This window comes from Myxine glutinosa, chromosome 7 (assembly GCF_964187855.1).
Source record: "Myxine glutinosa chromosome 7, kmMyxGlut1.1, whole genome shotgun sequence".
NCBI lineage: Eukaryota > Metazoa > Chordata > Myxini > Myxiniformes > Myxinidae > Myxine > Myxine glutinosa.
This window is the reverse complement of record NC_136267.1, coordinates 35,118,171-35,135,601: the sequence shown is the minus strand read 5'-3', so window position 1 is coordinate 35,135,601 and position 17,431 is coordinate 35,118,171. Positions and strand designations below refer to the sequence as shown.

The 17,431-nt window shown below is 48.1% G+C and overlaps 1 long non-coding RNA gene across 1 annotated transcript; it reads left to right on the top strand.

The window, feature by feature from the left end:
- The first annotated feature begins 1,097 nt into the window (after positions 1-1,097).
- LOC144892801 (uncharacterized) lies at positions 1,098-5,594 on the top strand. Its single transcript, XR_013623951.1, has 2 exons — positions 1,098-1,238; positions 5,260-5,594. It is a non-coding gene; the product is annotated as an uncharacterized LOC144892801 (long non-coding RNA).
- The last annotated feature ends 11,837 nt before the right edge of the window (positions 5,595-17,431 follow it).

Below are 17,431 nucleotides of genomic sequence, written 5' to 3'. Positions count from 1 at the left end.
ATTTTTAAAATAAAAACAAAAGTAACAAAGGGCACACTATATTAATTATTATGCATAGGGACTTTGTGGCCACCCTGTACAGGTGCAGGTGAGGTGCGTGTAATGCGGATGATGCAAGAGGACGCGCGAAATTGTGTGTGTGTTTAAGAAAGAACGATAAAAATAAAAGAAAGCTGAGAGAAGAAAGTGTCAGAGTAAACTCAAGAACCAATAAAGAAAATAAATTTTCAACCTTTAAAAATCGTGCGAGTAAATTCTGATTTTTTGTTCTTATTGTACAAATTATTCACCTGTACAAATGAGCTGTGGACACTAATGAGGCGTGAATGGCGATTTGCTTAGTTTCCCGGCATGCCACACGATCCTTTTTCCCGCCTCCTCTCTCGGGTATATCGTTGGCCGCAATTATATGTCCGGATTTGTGGACGGTGGCTTGCAAACCGAGTCTCAAGGTCGGTGTACGGTGGCGTTTTTTAAAAATTACAATAAATACACGGTGTAGGGAGGTGAAATTCGCTGAACGTGACGTGCAAAGTGTGCAGAGTAAACTGATTCTTCATTTACGTCTGTGGGATGTCAATCCAAAACACCAAAAAGACCCTTAAAGATCCTGAGGGTGCAGTGGATCTCAAAGACCAAAATTACCCAAAGAGCCAAAATACCCCAAAGACCCATATGACCGAAAATACACGAGGACCCCAAAGATCCAGAGGACCCAAAAGACTTTACTGTTTCTCAGCTGTCCCATTGCAATTCCTGCAATTTGGCATGAATGCAGACGTTTCTTATCACCTCAAACATGTTTTTAATAAAGCTTGCTCATGTTCAGCTTCTAAATCATTTGGTGAATGATGGCTGTTTGCTTTGACCTTCTGATGGGAAGAGATGGTAAAGCTACTGTGATCTCAATGCAAATTTGATGGATTGTGTTCCCAAACCAACAGAAATCTCTTCCATTGAACTTCAAGTGTTGACCACAGCAGAGGAACGAAATCTGCACAATTCATTTGTGGGTTTTGCAGTAGCTTAATAGGATTTGTGTTTACCCAATAACCATTGGAGCACATGACATTGTATGCGTGCGTTCCCACAGTCCGGGCTTTTTGCGCTTTGTGAATGTGCTTTGCAAGATGGCCCCGCACGAACGCGAGGCCTTGCTGCAGTTCACTACAAGTTGTTCATCGCTACCTCCTGGTGGCATGTCGAACCTACATCCCCGTCTCACGATTGTCAGAAAGGTGAGTGAAGTGCAAAGTGCAGAGTATTCCAATTAGAACCCCTCCTATCGTGCGTGGCAATGACATGTGCTTGTCTGTGTTGTTATTGCATAGTCTTATTAAAAGTTTTTTTACTGCGTAGCCCATCGGGCAAAGCCGTCTATAACAGTGTTTGTCTGTCCGTATGTATGTATGTATGTATGTATGAATGTATGCCCCCTCAAACGTACACCAATCAGAGTTGAGGATCTGGTCACGTGACAGGGGTGATGTGATGTCATTTCGGCAGTGCGACGGCTGACTCCACACACCGCCATTTTGATTCCTATGCCGTTTGATTCCTATGGTGCATCCTGATTCAGAAAGTGGATGGGAGGGTTGTCCAGTCGGTCTTTTCGGAGAGACATCGTAAGAGTGTGAGATTTGTCAGGATTGAAAGACATGTTCCACTTGTTTGCCCAGTCTGTGATTTTGTCTAGGTCTGCAGAGAGTGAGGAGGCTGCAGACTGCCGATCTGAGGGATGAGGAATGGAGCGGCAGAGAGTGGAGTCATCAGCAAAGAGATAGAGAGGATTTCCAAGAGAGTCGGAGAGATCATTGATGAAGACCAGAAAAAGCACAGGGCCCAGAACACTGCCTTGGGGAACTCCAGCCTGAACAGGAAGAGGAGATGAGAGAAACCCATTCAGGGCCACGCGTTGACTACGACTAGAGAGGAAGTCCGCCAGCCATGCGTGGAGATTTCCACAGATACCAAAGGAGGAGAGTTTGGTGAGCAGAGCGGGGTGTCAGACCGTATCGAAGGCACATGATATGTCGAAGGAGACAGCTCTAATTTCCTGTTTGGCATTGAGGACCTCCATCCATTGTTGAGACAGCAGAAGCAGCATGTCCAGAGTAGAGTGACCTGGTCAGAAACCAAATTGATGATCAGAGATCAAGCCAATGGAGAAGAGGAAAGATTTCATATATGAAGCAATGATGGATTCCATGACTTTGCTGATAATTTGGGAGAAGGCTGATTGGTCTGTTGTTGCTAGGATCTGTTTTTGCACCTTTTTTCTGTAAAGCGGGAGAACAGGATTTTAGGACCCGTGGGCTGATGCCGTCAGGTCCAGTTGCAGAATCAGAGTCGAGGGTTGACAGAAACCTTTGCACCTTGTCAGGAGGAAAGGACACAGAGTCCAGGAGCAGCTGGGTACGACTGGGTACGGTGGGTACAGAGGGATGGGTTTGGGACACAAGATTTAGAGGCAAACACAGAGTTGAGGCATTCAGCTTTCACGTTTCACATGCCATTTTTCACGTTTTTCACCCTCTCATCAACTGGCAGAATACTCAGGTCCTGTGGAAACAATGATGTTAAGGATAAATGAATTATGGATAAAACCACAGAATGGTAAATAATTTGGTATAATTTTAATAATAAAGGCACTGTAATTATTTATTTATGACTAAGGCTAATATAGTTAAAGATATGGTACTTTGAAATAAAGTTTTTTTTGAAGATAGTCAATGAATGACCTTCAAAAATTAATGGTCTTCAAGAACTTTAAAAGGATGATTGCTCCGAAAAGTCTAGCAGAAGACAATGGGAAACAGATGTGCCTCATTAAAAGATTTGATATGTGGACCTACTCGGCGGGAAGTCCACCCATCGCAGCATTCACTCGACCAATCACATTGTATCCCTCAATCTTTGCTCCCTCCCACCCCAATATTTCATTCGACCAATCCCCACTTCCCTCATCCCTCCCACCTACACTTTGCTTAACCAATCCTACTGCTCTCCTCCCCTTTTCTTCATGCGACCAATCCCATCTTCGCTCCTCCCTCTCCACTTTCTCCTCCCAGTTTCAGCAAGTATAAAAGTTATGACTAACTTCAAATGTTAGGATTTTCACTTGGGCTGTCGATACTGTATGTTGATGTAATTAGGATTTCACTTATTTTTTATGTTGATGTAATTATGATTTCACTTATTTTGTATGTTGATATTGTACTTAGGATTGCACTTGGTTTGTAAATACAGTATGTTGTTCTGTGCACGAGCCACAAGCTTGCTGGCAGATCTTTTCTTTTTAAAATGAACAATGTAAAATGTTCAATTGTTTTGACGGTTCTTGTAAGGTTCTAGCATGACTAATTGAGTCAAGACATGGATAGAAACAATCACAAGCTTTCACCTCATTCTATCCAGCGGTTTAGGAATGCATAAACGTCAAATAAAGAAACGTACAATGAAACAGACACTTCTCACATTATAGTAGAATGACAAGTAAAGAGTGCGGTACAGGATTATGTGTACATGTAAAGTTGTATTTACTCCTGTTCACAAGTTCCTTCAGCATTAAAAATGTATTTCTCCAACGAATAGGAATATGCATGGAGTATAAATGTATTGTTATGTTTATGGAGGTAGGTAAGGTAGGTTTGAGTTAGGAATAGCATGGACCGTGTGATGTGTAGGAGCATTTCGTCGGGAAATAGGTCGGGAAAATGTCGCTTAAAGTTCTCACATTATAGAAGAATCGTTGCACATATGTACATGTCAAAGTAAAAGTTTGTTTTTGTCTTTAACCACTTCATGTGCTAATCATAACAGAGACGGAGAACTTCAGTTGTTTCATATTTTTTGATAAAACGTTTGTTAATATTTCTTCACATACACTGTATGACATTACGTGCTTTAGAACAATTTATAACAATTTATAAGACTTTTTTCAAGTTACAGTTATAATTTAAAACAAATCTTGTGTGGAACAAGTCTCTTTTGGTTTGGTTGGAACAAGAGACAGACAACCTGTCATCAAACTTTTCGGGGGTTCCCTTGAACGGTCTTTTAAACCATGTTCGTACCAATATTTCCACTCATTACCACGAAAAATACTGTCCTGTCCACATCTGGGTTACCACCAAGCCTTGGATGGATGAGCCGAACCAGCTTTAACTCCCGAGGTGATTTACAATTTTGGCGGTTATTGACCCGCGGGACTGAAGAACCACGAAGCGTTTATTCTCGTGAACGCACGGGTTTATTTTGAAACCCAATCAAGAATAATACAACAAAAAATGTAACAATAATTATTTTCAATAAAATAAGGCACGGAATGAAAATAAAGAAAATAAATACCGAGGTAAAAATGATAAGGTGAGGATCCTCCATACAGACACAAAAACACACACAGGGTAAGGTAAGAAAGTAAAGTTCACACTCCGGCACTCAACTGGCCCAAAATGGATCCCATGCTAAGTCGGCAGTTGCTGGAGCCCGAAGCCACACAGGTGGGAAGCCCAGAAAGGTGGCGGCAAAACCAAAAGCCGATGGCACCCGGGATCGAGGCGATCAGGGAGCACAGCCCTCGTTCTTTTCTCCTCTGTCCACCACTTCACACTCGTTCACGAGAGATATTTTTAAAAAATCTTGTTCTTTGCGAAAGGAAGCACGACCACATCCTGCAGCATACCAGCACACCCGAGACAACGGGCCTCCTCACAGTCACACTGCCAAAGCCAGAATCTCGAAGCTTCTTCTTCACACTTCGCCCACCTCATCGGGCCACATCACTCTGGAGGGGTGGGGGGACGTGGCCTGCCGACCCTGTCCAAGCCTTCCCCCCCACCCACCCGCCCATAAAACCATTGTAGCTCCGCCTCTTCTAGGCAGGTCTTTTTGCTATCGTGTCCATTGGAGCGTGAATAGCTTGCCCGGCTGATGTTATAAGTGTTAGGGATAGCCACAGAGGGTATTGCGAACAGGGGAAAGTATCCTTAACCCCGACTACGAATTAACACGGCATTAGCCCCGTGCTCATATTCTGGGTCGCTGTCTTCTTTGGCTGTTGTTTCCTCCATGCGATGCAATTCTTTCAAAATGGTTCACGTGGACTGTGAAGGACGAAGGACGGGAACAGTGGTGAGTTTGAGGTGAAGGTGGGAGTGCATCAGGGGTCGGTACTAAGTCCACTACTATTTGTATCTGTGATGGAGGTGCTGGCTCGGAACGTAAAGGAGGGTTTACTGTGGGAATTGTTGTATGCAGATGATCTGGTGTTGATTGCAGAAAGTATGGATGGACTGAAGCAGAAGATGAACAAGTGGAAGGAATGTATGGAGACAAAAGGTCTGAAGGTGAATGTTAGAAAGTCTCTGATGTTATGCGTACGATATACGTGAACGTTTCCTGCTTTGCTTATGAATGTTTTCTTGCAATATGTTGATGCCATGTTGGTGTAGTGCGAGCCTGTAATTCTTACTTTTTTCTCTTAATTTGCACCGGAAAGGGAGGAGACTTCCGGCTTCTTGCTGATGGCTCATGTGAGCGAGTTGATTGCCGCCATCTTTGCCTTGTTTTATTAAATGTTGTGCTGAAAGGGAGTTTAGTGTCTCGTCCTGTCCGAACCGTTTGATCACGGCCCTTTTCCTGGATCCACTGTTCTCTAGTATCCTCCGTACTAGATAGCCTTTACCGTAGGATTTCAGACCCTACTTTTCATGGTCCTTTGAGCCGGATAACGAACAGCTGGACAAGGAAATCATGGACGAGAATGTCGCCGCTACCCTGACTGCGGAGTGTACTCAAACAGCAGACAATACCAGCGACATTATCCCGGTTAATCCTTTAACGACTCATGGCACGAATCCATTTGTCTCTGTTTCGGTGGCCGCCGTCAGCCCCGCGCCTGTATCAGCCACCGAATTACCGGATCCGGCCATCATCAGCATTGGCAATGAATTAACGGCGTCTTCCCGACCCGAAAAGAATATACGTATCCCTGAACGTTTGAAAGACTATGTTCTTAACTTCGTACCTTCAAATACGAGTGGTTCTTCCCTTAGTCAGGAGTGTGGGCCGAGTTCTTCTTCCCGACGACATTCGTCAGGAAGCCACCGACCAAAGACTGCCTCACTATGCAGTGCACATAGCTCACGACGCAGCTATTGTTCCAGCTACAGCCGTACATCCATTACATCCCAACTCAGTGGTGTACAATCAGCTATTCTAATGGAAAAACGAAAACAGTATGAACTGGAGGAACTGACATGTCAAGTTGGGGAGGATGAGAGAGCTGAGAAACGTGGACAGCAGCTGCAGGATGAAGTCCTTCAGGCTCAGGAGATGGAGCGCCAGGCTCAGGAGATGGAGTGCCAGGCTCAGGAGATGGAGCGCCAGGCTCAGGAGATGGAGCGCCAGGCTCAGGAGATGGAGCGCCAGGCTCTGAGGGAACGCGAGACCTTGTCCGTCCAGCTAACAAGACAGAGACATCTGAGGAAGGCCGAATAGGAACTGGAGGAAGCACGGTTGATAGTGTCGTTCTTAAATGCAGGAGATGAAGCGCCCACCTCTCCAACCGGGCGTCCAACCGTTACCGCCCAGCATACGATTCTGCACGGTGGTGGAGCGTCATGTACTCCCTCAGTTCAACCAAACAAACCATTGCCAACGCAGCTGCCGCTACTGCGGCCAGAGCCGGAAATTGCCATCACTGCCGACCTGCAATCCACATCTACTCCTCGATTAATCATCAATGACAATCCATCACCGAAAGAGAAGGTGAAGCAAACTCATCCAACTGCATATTCATCCGCAACCACAGCTCCATTCCAAGCTTCAAATTTTCATCCTAACATGTTACCATGTCATCATGCACCCTATCTACCACCCTCGACTTTACCACATGGGCATCCAGTTCACCCATCTGAGACGCCTGCAACACCCAACCTCATGGACCTACTAATAGCTTCATCCTATAATAATAATAATAATGCATTTATTTTATATAGCGCTTTTCAGGAAGCCCAAAGACGCTTTGACAGAGTGCAAAACATAATGCATAAAAAAACCACCTTTAGAGGACATTTTTCCCCGCAAAGCGGGGGTTGGCCTTTTTCGGGAACCGTGGTTGTTGTTGTTTTTCGGTCCCCTTTTTGAAGCAATGTTTTACGGCCGGATGCCCTTCCTGACGCCAACCCTTTTTGCCACCTTTAACGACAAACAGGGAATTACCAGTGAACTGGTACTCAATTAGCCGACCTCGGAAGGATGACAGGCTGAGTCAACCCCCCTGGCGTTAATTCAGCGATCTACTGGGATTCGAATCCAGGATCCTAGGATAGCATATCTTAGTCAGATCCTAGCAAAACATAATGCATAGCAAAACATAAAAACAATTGCAAAAAAAGAAGAATCAATAGGGAAATATTCAAAGCACAAAGGAGGGAGAAGGAAAGGAGATAGTCAGGGGTTAGATGCTGTGGGTTAAATGTTGAATGCAGTGTTGAACAGGTGGGTCTTGAGTGATGTTTTGAATGTGGTGAGTGAGGAGGAGTCTCTGATGGTGTGAGGTAGCGAGTTCCAGAGGGTGGGAGCAGCGATGGAGAAGGCCCTGTCCCCCCAGGATCTAAATTTGGTCCGGATGGGGGGGGGTCAGGAGGTTGGTACCAGCAGAGCGGAGGTTGCGGGTGGGAGTGTGTCTGGAGAGGAGGTCAGCCAGGTAGGATGGGGCCAGGTTATGGAGGGCTTTGTAGGTCAAGAGGAGGATTTTGTACTGGATTCTCTGGGAGATGGGGAGCCAGTGAAGCTTGTAAAGGACGGGGGTGATGTGGTCACGGGTCCGGGAATGGGTGAGTAGACGGGCAGCGGAGTTCTGAATGTATTGGAGTTTATTGGTGATTGTTGAGGGTGAACCATAAAGGAGGCTATTGCAGTAGTCCAGACGGGAAGTGATGTCGGCGTGGATGAGGGTTTCTGCAGCCACGGAGGAGAGGGATGGACGGAGACGGGCGATGTTTTTCAGGTGAAAGAAGGCTGTCTTTGTGATCTGTTTAGTGTATTTGTCGAAGGAGAGGGTTTGGTCAAAGATGATGCCAAGATTCCGGATGTGAGGGGAGGTGGATACTGGGAAACCGTCGATGTTGAGGGCAAAGTTATGGGTGGACTTGGTGAGCGTTTTTGGGCCAATGATGATTATTTCAGATTTATCACAGTTAAGTTTGAGGAAGTTGATTTGAAGCCAGGATTTTATTTCAGTGATGCAGTTTGTCAGGATAGAGTGGGTGGCGGTGGAGATGGACTTGGTGGAGATGAAAAGCTGGATGTCATCGGCGAAGCAGTGGAATTGGAGACCATGACGGCGGATTAAGTGACCGAGGGGGGACAGGTAAAGGATGAAGAGGAGGGGGCCAAGAACTGAACCTTGGGGGAGGGGAGCAGTGGGGGATTTGCAGTTATTGATGGAGATGAATTGACGTCTGTCAGAGAGGTATGATTTAATCCAAGAGAGGGCAGTGCCGGTAATGTTAAAGGTGGTTTCAAGTCGGGTGAGGAGGATGGTGTGATCGATGGTGTCAAAGGCGGCGCTGAGGTCGAGGAGGATGAGAATGTTGAGGTTGCCAGCGTCAGAGGAGAGGAGAAGGTCGTTAGTGATTTTGAGGAGAGCAGTTTCAGTACTGTGGTTGTAGCGGAATCCAGATTGGAATGTTTCATACAGGTTATTGGCAGAGAGGTGATGTTTGAGTTGAGTGGCTACAGCGGCTACAGCGCATTCCAAAACCTTTGACAGAAAGGGTAGGTTGGAGATGGGTCTGAAGTTATTTAGGGTGTCAGGGTTTAGTCCAGGATTTTTCAGAATGGGGGTAACAGCAGCAATTTTGAGGGATGGTGGGACGATGCCTGTAGACAGGGAGGAGTTTATTGTTGCAATGATAAGTGGAGAGAGAGCAGGAAGGGAGGCCTTGACAAAGCTGGAGGGGATGGGGTCAAGAGTGCAGGTGGCAGTTTTCATTCCGATGAGGGGTTCAGAGAGGTCAGTAGGGGAGACTGGGGAGAATTGAGACAGGGGATGGCAGGATAAGGGGGGGCAGGTGGTTTGAGGGGGAGCGGGTGCGGCGGTGGTCAAGCTGTTGTAGATGTTTTCAATTTTGCGTTGGAAGAATGAAAGGAAGGAGATGCAGTTGTCTATTGTGAATGACTGGGTGGTGGTGTTCAGGGGGCTGAGGAGTTTGTTTATTGTAGAGAAGAGTGCTTTTGGGTTTCCGGAGCCAGAGTGGATAATTTGAGAGTAGTAGGCGGAGCGGGCGCGGGAGAGGGCATCTTTATAGTGTTGTATGTGGTCCTTGTAGGCCTGGGAGTGAACTGTGAGATCTGTTTTATTGCGGAGTCTTTCAAGTTGGCGAGCACGAGTTTTCATCAGGCGGAGTTCAGGGGTAAACCAGGGAGCAGAATGGGTGAAAGAAACTGTTTTGGTTTTTATAGGCGCAAGTTGGTCAAGGCAGGAGGAGAGAGTGTGGTTGTAGTAGTCAGTGAGGTCAGAAGGGGTGTGGAGGTCAACGAAGGGAGAAGTGGACATTTTTTCAGAGAGGGTCGATGAGAATGAGGTAGGTGAAAGAGCGTTTAGCTTACGGAAGTTGATAGTGCGATAATGCCTTGGTGCTGGGGTGGGGATGTTGATGGTCAGAGTGATGGCTAGGTGGTCAGAGAGAGTGAGGTCGGAGCCAGAGAGATGGTGCAAAATTAGTCCAGTAGAGCAGACAAGGTCCAAAATGTGACCACGGTTATGGGTAGGAAAGTTGACATGTTGAGTGAGGTTAAAGCAGGTGAGTAAATCAGTGAAGTCAGTGGTTAGCGTGGAGTCAGTGGAGTCCATGTGGATATTGAAATCACCAAGGAGGAGGATTGAGGGGGAGAGGGAACATAGCTGGGTCAGAAAGTAGGAGAAGTCAGACAGGAATGATGGGTGTGGTTTGGCATACCAAAACCGAGTCTGCCTTATTTCCACAGTGGCAGAGAAAGTGACTTTGCCCTTCTCAAGCTTGCATTGGATCGCCTGATAAGTAATCACACCTACTTGTCAGGGGAGTACAAATATCAAGTACTCTTAACCCACCTGAAGCTACCAATTGCATACAAACTTGCTCAGGCCTACGTGCATGATCCAAAGCCATACACGGTGGCCTTACGGGCCCTGCGGGACAAGTATGGACAGCCAAGGCAACTCGTACAGAGCGAAATTGGTGCCATCATGAACATGGCACCAGTGAGGACTGGAGATGCAGAAGCCTTTGAAGAATTTGCTCTCGCAGTGCACTCCCTTGTGGGTATGTTACAATCCCTCGAGGGTGAGCATGGATCTGAACTACGATGTGGCTCACATGTAGACAGGCTAATTAGCAAACTGCCTCCGAGCTATCGTGATGGATTTATTGAGCACTGCATTAACCAAGGACTTTTAAATGCAGATTCTAATCAGACCTACACGTTGCACCATCTGGCAGCTTGGCTGCAGGCGAAGGCCCGAGCTAAACGTATAGCGAACCAAGCTGCTGTCCTCTACAAATGTGAGGGCCAGGGATTAGAGAGAAAGGAACAGCATTCTTCATCTTTCAAGAAGAAAGAATCACAGGCCTCGGTGTTTCACAACTCTGAGTCACCAATAGCTGGCACGAGGCCACAGCCATTGCGTAATGTTTCTTCAACAACCAAGACCAAGCCTTATTGTCCTCATTGTGACACCAGTGATCATTACCTCGGTTCCTGTGCGGAATTCAAGAAGCTTTCCACAGACCATATTATTAAGTGGATAAGGGAACATGACTGTTGCTGGAGGTGCGGTAGGTCACACCCAGCTGATGGCTGTACACTTAGGAAGCCATGCATTGCTTGCAACGAGTTGCACCTAACCATCCTACATGATGCAGCGCAGAGATCCAGCGATACCGTCCTCATGACAGGCTCTGCACCATCTGCAGTGTACCTTGACAAGCCTTCCCGTCCACATGATGTCCTGTTAAAGGTCGTAAAGGTGCTTCTTCGTGGCCCACAAGGGTCCATAGAGACCTATGCCATTCTAGACGATAGTTCAGAAAGGACTATGCTTTTGAATTCAATAACGGAGCGGCTGAACCTCGTGGGTAAACCTGAAGCATTACTGCTCAAGACAGTGCGAGAAGATAAGTTGCAGTGTACCGGGGCTTCTGTCAAGCTTCAGATATCATCGGTCGAGAACCCGAACCAGAGGTATGGGATAGATGCAGCATTCACTGCCACAATGCTGCGCTTATCTGAGTATTCGTACCCAGTGGCCGATCTTCAGAAACGGCACCCCCACCTAGCTGGGATACCACTCCCTTTGATTAACAAGGCTCAACCAACAATATTGATCGGGTCAGACTATCCGCACCTCATCTTACCAAAGCAACCTGTGCGATTTGGCCCCATGGGTGCTCCAGTAGCAGTTTGTACCAACCTGGGCTGGTCACTACAAGGACCGGTCAGCGTACTAGAGCAAAGTGATGTGACTGAGCTCCGGAAGTCAACCTTCTCTGGAACAATGTCGGTGGACATACAGGCCTTCCCTGACCCTTCACAGTACAAGACTTGGAACACTATGGTTGTGGCTGCACAGCAGTGTCCCAACGGGGTGGCCTACGATCAAGACTATCTTACCTTAAGCGCTCACCAGCATGGGGAGATAGAGAATCTTCTGCTTCAACGCTCACAGCACAATAGTTTTCCGGACGAAGTCCAGATACTTGCCACGGGTAGGGATTTACCCATCAGAGGTCGACTGGCATCTCTCTCACCTGAATATGACTGTACCCTTGGTCTCATCAGAGTAGGAGGAAGACTACGCCATGCGGATGTCCTTACACAAGATGCTGTGCATCCTATTGTTTTAGATCCTCCTCACCCAGTAACCAAGCTCCTCATTCAAGAATGTGATGACCAACTGCTTCACTGTGGTCCGGAGAGAATTCTTGCTGAAGTACGTAGCAAGTACGGGATTCTGCGTGGTTGAGAGGCTATTCGTCGACACCAACATCAATGCCACGAGTGCCGAAGATGGCGTGCCAATCCAGAGGTGCCAAGGATGGCTGATCTACCTTCTGCTCGGTTACGACTATACAAGCCTGCCTTCTACTCTACTGGAGTGGACTGCTTCGGTCCTTTCACCATAAAAATTGGAAGACGAACGGAGAAGCGCTGGGGTATAATCCTCAAGTGCCTCACTACCCGCAGCGTACATCTGGGCCTCCTGGAGGGCCTTGATGCTGAAGCCTTCCTAATGTCCGTCCGTCGCCTCATCGTAGAGGGAAACCTCACGAGACCTTTCCGGGCTCAGATGACCGTGCTCGAACTGCCAGCGTTCAAGTTCGTGGCAAGAACTATGTTCGACCACTTGCTAAATTGATCCGGCTGTCGAAGCTTCAATATGATGGGTGAGGGGTGAATGGACTGAAAGGCTTTCCCTTTTTTCAAATTTATTGCACAAATTTGGGGGTGGCTGTTAGAAAGTCTCTGATGTTATGCGTACGATATACGTGAACGTTTCCTGCTTTGCTTAGGAATGTTTTCTTGCAATATGTTGATGCCATGTTGGTGTAGTGTGAGCCTGTAATTCTTACTTTTTTCTCTTAATTTGCACCGGAAAGGGAGGAGACTTCCGGCTTCTTGCTGATGGCTCGTGTGAGCGAGTTGATTGCCGCCATCTTTGCCTTGTTTTATTAAATGTTGTGCCGAAAGGGAGTTTAGTGTCTCGTCCTGTCCGAACCGTTTGATCACGGCCCTTTTCCTGGATCCACTGTTCTCTATTATCCTCCATACTAGCTAGCCTTTACCGTAGGATTTCAAACCCTACTTTTCAGTGAATATCGGAAAGACGAAGGTGATGGCAAGTGGTAAAGCATGTGGTGAGGTGGAAAGAACTGGGAAGTGGCCGTGTGCTGCGTGCTGCTTTGACATGCAGGCCCTCATGGCGCAGCTACAGGCGGTCATACAATTGGAGATGGCAAAGAGTAGTAAGCAGATGGACAATGAAATGGATGCTCAGAGTAATAAACTTGAAGAGCAAGTGGGAAGCCAAATTGGGAAGTTAGACAGCAAAATTGGGGGAATGAGAAATGATTTGGGAAGCAAATTGGGGGGATTAGGAAGCAAATTCGGGGGACTAGGAAGCAGATTGGGGGATTAGGAAATCAAATTGAAGGGTTTAGAACCCGAATAGGTGGCCAGATAAAAGCATTGGGGAAGGACTTTGACCGCAGGTCAAGCGGGAATAGCGCATTTGTACGTGACAGGAGCGCGGGAGAAGCGACGTTGAGCAAGGCAAAGTCACGTGGTGTAGATCGTGACCCGGGGTATGGGGAAGCCGGCGACCACCGAAGTAGAGAAAATTTTAATAGAGCCAGCGGTCGTCGAGGGAAAAGACATTGAAATTAAAGAAAAAGAAATTAGAATCGAATCAATCGAACAAATAGTCGAAATTGAAAATGAAAAGACGACGGAGGTAGTCCAGGAATTGAAGGGAGAGATGGATAATGCACAGAGTCCGTGCTCGCATCATGATGCCGTGCTTAATCCTTATAAAGATTTGCAGGTGTTGGAGCGAGGAGGAAGAGGAAGCGCCCAGGTGAGTCGGGCTGTGGTTGGTGCAAAAATAATTTTCGCGCGCTTGGGATGCAGGCGTAACCCGGGCGCTCGTAAAAGGGCCGTGGTGCGCTGTGTGAATGGCAATGGCGCGCGTGTGAGGAAAAGGTGTGTGAAGGTGAACGGCGCGCGTGTGCGAATGACGACAGAGTATGGGAGTGATACCGAGTGCGAGAGTGAATGCACATCGGAGTGTGGAAGTGGAACGACAAGTGATACGGAGAGTGAGATAGATGAGGAGCGGGTGCGAGGTTGCACACTTGGAATGGTTGAGCGTGTGCGAGGAGGCACACCTGAGTTGGTGGTGGAGAGCATGATGGGGAGTGTTACAGGGGATGTAACGGAAGAGTGCACGCCCGTGGTGGTTACAGAATACGTAACGGGGGTGAGTGCACGCGAGGTGTGCGAACGACGAGTGTGCGCCAAGGTGTGTTATGGAGTGTGCAAACAGCGAGTGGTGTGTAACAGAGAGTGCGGTGGTGGAATTGACGGAGTGTATGGGATGTATGAGTAAAGAATGGAACGAGTGGTGTGAGCATGCGAGTAGGGCATCGACGTTGACCGGGGCAGCGTTTAGGCTGACGGATAGCCGACACGAGCCCTCGGTCCGTGACGGGCGGTGTGTGCTGCGGGAACCGGCGGGGATCGGTGTCGCGGCGCTCCTGTTCGGAGCGTCGTGCACGATTCGGGCCGGGCCCCGCCCTGCACGGTCGAGTCCGCGCTTTGCCAGGCAAAGCGGGCGGCTCGGTTCGAGAGGAAGGAGGAGGAGCCGGCGCGGCGCCCCCTTGTGGTGGCGGCGCTCCACCCGGCCAAGGCTATGCCATCGCGCTTGGGAGCGCAAGGCCCCGTGCCGGGATGGTGCTTGGAGCCTTGGCCCGAGCAAACCTCCCCCCCTGAACCAAATGCCGGACGGCCCCAACCTGCAGCAGACCAAACCACCCGTATCCATTGCTCGGCTTGGTGAAGCCGAGCTTTAATGATGTATTGACGTTCCGGGTGGCTCAAGTTGAATGGACTGTGATGGCAATAGTGATGGTGTAAAAGGGAAATTGATGGCAAATGGTATATGGTGTAGAGGGATGGTAGATTTACCATCCCTCACATCGTATGCGGGGGCAGAGGAGCTATAGTTTTATGGGGTAGGGCAGTGAAAACCAAGCCAGGGAGGGTTTGGATAATGATAGGGATTTAGAAAGATGACCATAGGTAACTGTAGATTTAAGTAGCGACATCATACCTGTAGTAGGGGACGTAGGTAGATTAGTTTGGATGATAACGACGTGGGATGTGCAATAGTATAAGGGAAGACGGGAAGTTAGTGGACTAAGTAGGGCAAGCACTAAGTTAGTGGGAAAACCAGGTAGATCAGATGATGCAGTGTGTGTGTAGGAAGTGATTGAGCAGAGTATTGTGAAAGGTGGGATTGTGCATTGAGTTGAGTGTATTGTATTGAGTGAATGGTCCTGGAGGGAAGGAGGGTGCAAGTGCCACCAGGTGTGCAGGTGCCACCAGGTGTGCAAGTGCCACCAGGTGTGCAAGTGCCACCAGGTGTGCAGGTGCCACCAGGTGTGCAAGTGCCACCAGGTGTGTGGGCACAAGGTGTGCAAGTGAAAGTACCGGTGAATGAAGAATGGTTACATGGAATAAATGGTATGGAATACATGGAGTATGGAATGGATGGTGTGGAGTGAGTAGTGTGGAATACGTGGAGTGGAGTAGTTGGTGCGAAAGGAGTGGATGGGGAAGGATAGACCCCCCCCTTCACGAGTACACGGGTGGGGTAGTTTAAAAGTTATGTAGAGGGAGTAGGTAAATTGTGTTTGGATATTGGCATCTGTGGTGCGAGAGTCGCAGAGTACTGCTTGGATGGGTGCATTAGTGGAACGAAATCGGCTGGGCGTGTGGCCTGTTAGTACGTATGGTTAAATGGGCACTCCGCCACTGTTAGTCTGTCGGCCAGGTGAGGCCGCAGGTCGGCTCTGGGAGCCAGTAGAGTTGTTCAATGGGGCCCGACGATCCGGAGGACGGACCCAGGTAGCCCGACGCCAGAGAGGGCAGTAGTGGGGTAAGGGAGCCAGAGGGCCTTCCCCAGGTAGGTTAGGGTAAGGAGCAGGTAAGCTCGGGAGACAACTGCAGTGGCGGAGGTGTGCAGGTGAGCGGACCTGCTGGGAGCTCCACACGACCCAGCCTTGAAATTGTGCGAGGGCACAGGGTGAAGAATCGGGGGAGTGAGACCCCAAATTGGTGAGCACCACAGTTTGGTCAATGGGAGTTCGGTTTTTAGAACCACATAGTGTAAAATGGCCAATGGTTTTGCAGGGAAAGACCCCGGGTAGAGTAAAAGTGTTAAAGTCATTTAGAAGATAGTTAGGATTGAAGTCTCTTCGCACCATCTGCATCCACTCACCAGGGTGATAGGACTCAACACCACCGGTTTTTTGCAAATGTCTGGTATGTAAGACGCATCATGACGTGGGGGTGACATTGTGCTTGTTATTCCATCTCTTCCTCCTTATGAGGGATTGATGGTAAATTCGGAATAAAGGGATTAATGAGAAATTGGGATTGATGACGAATTTGGTATAGAGGGGAGATATGGGGAAGACAAGACGTAGCGACGAATTTGTAAATTGTGTAAATATGGGGTAAGGGCAAGGGTAGATTAGGTGACAGGGGGGAGCATACGCTAGGGACGATCTTTCTCCGCTCGCTCTCCAACGCACCTCACCTCTGCATTACCTTGTGTTAACGTGTACTCTTGCGCCCTTGCACCCCGCTAACCCTGCTTTGTCTTCCTTCCCCACTCATGGACCGTGGTCTTTGTGTGCCGAGGGGAAAGTGTGCAGGTGTCGCAGTTGTGTGCCCGCACCCTCGCTGCTGCCTGCCTGGACCGGTACCACACTTATGGACCGCACATTGTTGTGGCCGAGCACCACCATATGGACCACAGGTCTGTGGCTGAGCACCACATTCATGGACCCCACATTTTGGGGCCTGGCACCTCTGCTGGGGACCGGCCGTTGTGGCCAGGGAGATCTTGCTTGCGGACCATGGCAAAGGTGGCACCTAAGGCAAGCAGGTGAACCACCTTTAGTTGGCCCCTGCTGGCCCTAATTTTAAAAAAGTGGACGCGTTTTGTGCCTTTTTTTATTATTACCAAATAGGCAGCAAGCACAGAAGTCATCCAGAACCAGCGGCCCAGCAGAGGAGACGTCGCAAGGCTTCGTTTATTGCAATGTATGACTGTGCACCGGATGGTGCTTTTTGTGCATATTGGTGTTTTGGTGCTTTTTGTGCATATTGGTGTTTTGGTGTTTTTTGTTCTATGGTGCTTATTGGTGCTGGTGGTATCGGTGCAGTGCAGTGTATGCTTTCTTCTTTTCAAAACATCTTCTTTTTGTTTCCCAAAAGACAGGTCCTGGGTTCGCGTTTGTAAATACCAAATAGTGTCTTTGTAAATAATGCTCCCCACCGTCCATGTTTAGTTTTGAAATTAATTCCGTGATTCGGTTATCCTGTGGGCATGAATCTGTTAGATAGAATGCAACACAGCAGGCGGGACATACTTAATGGTTTTAAAAATGTCGCACTCAGGGTGAAGTTAATAGTAGAGGGTTACCACACCTGAGTGTCACACTAAGTTAAAGTTCTTTCGGGCCGGGACGGCCCTGGAGGTAATGAGGGTGCAGTGTTGTGGTTTTTAGAACCCTCCACTTTGTAAATATCTGTAATATTCCCTTATAAATAATCCCCTGTACATAATCTCATTTTTGGTGTAAAGGTCAAAGGT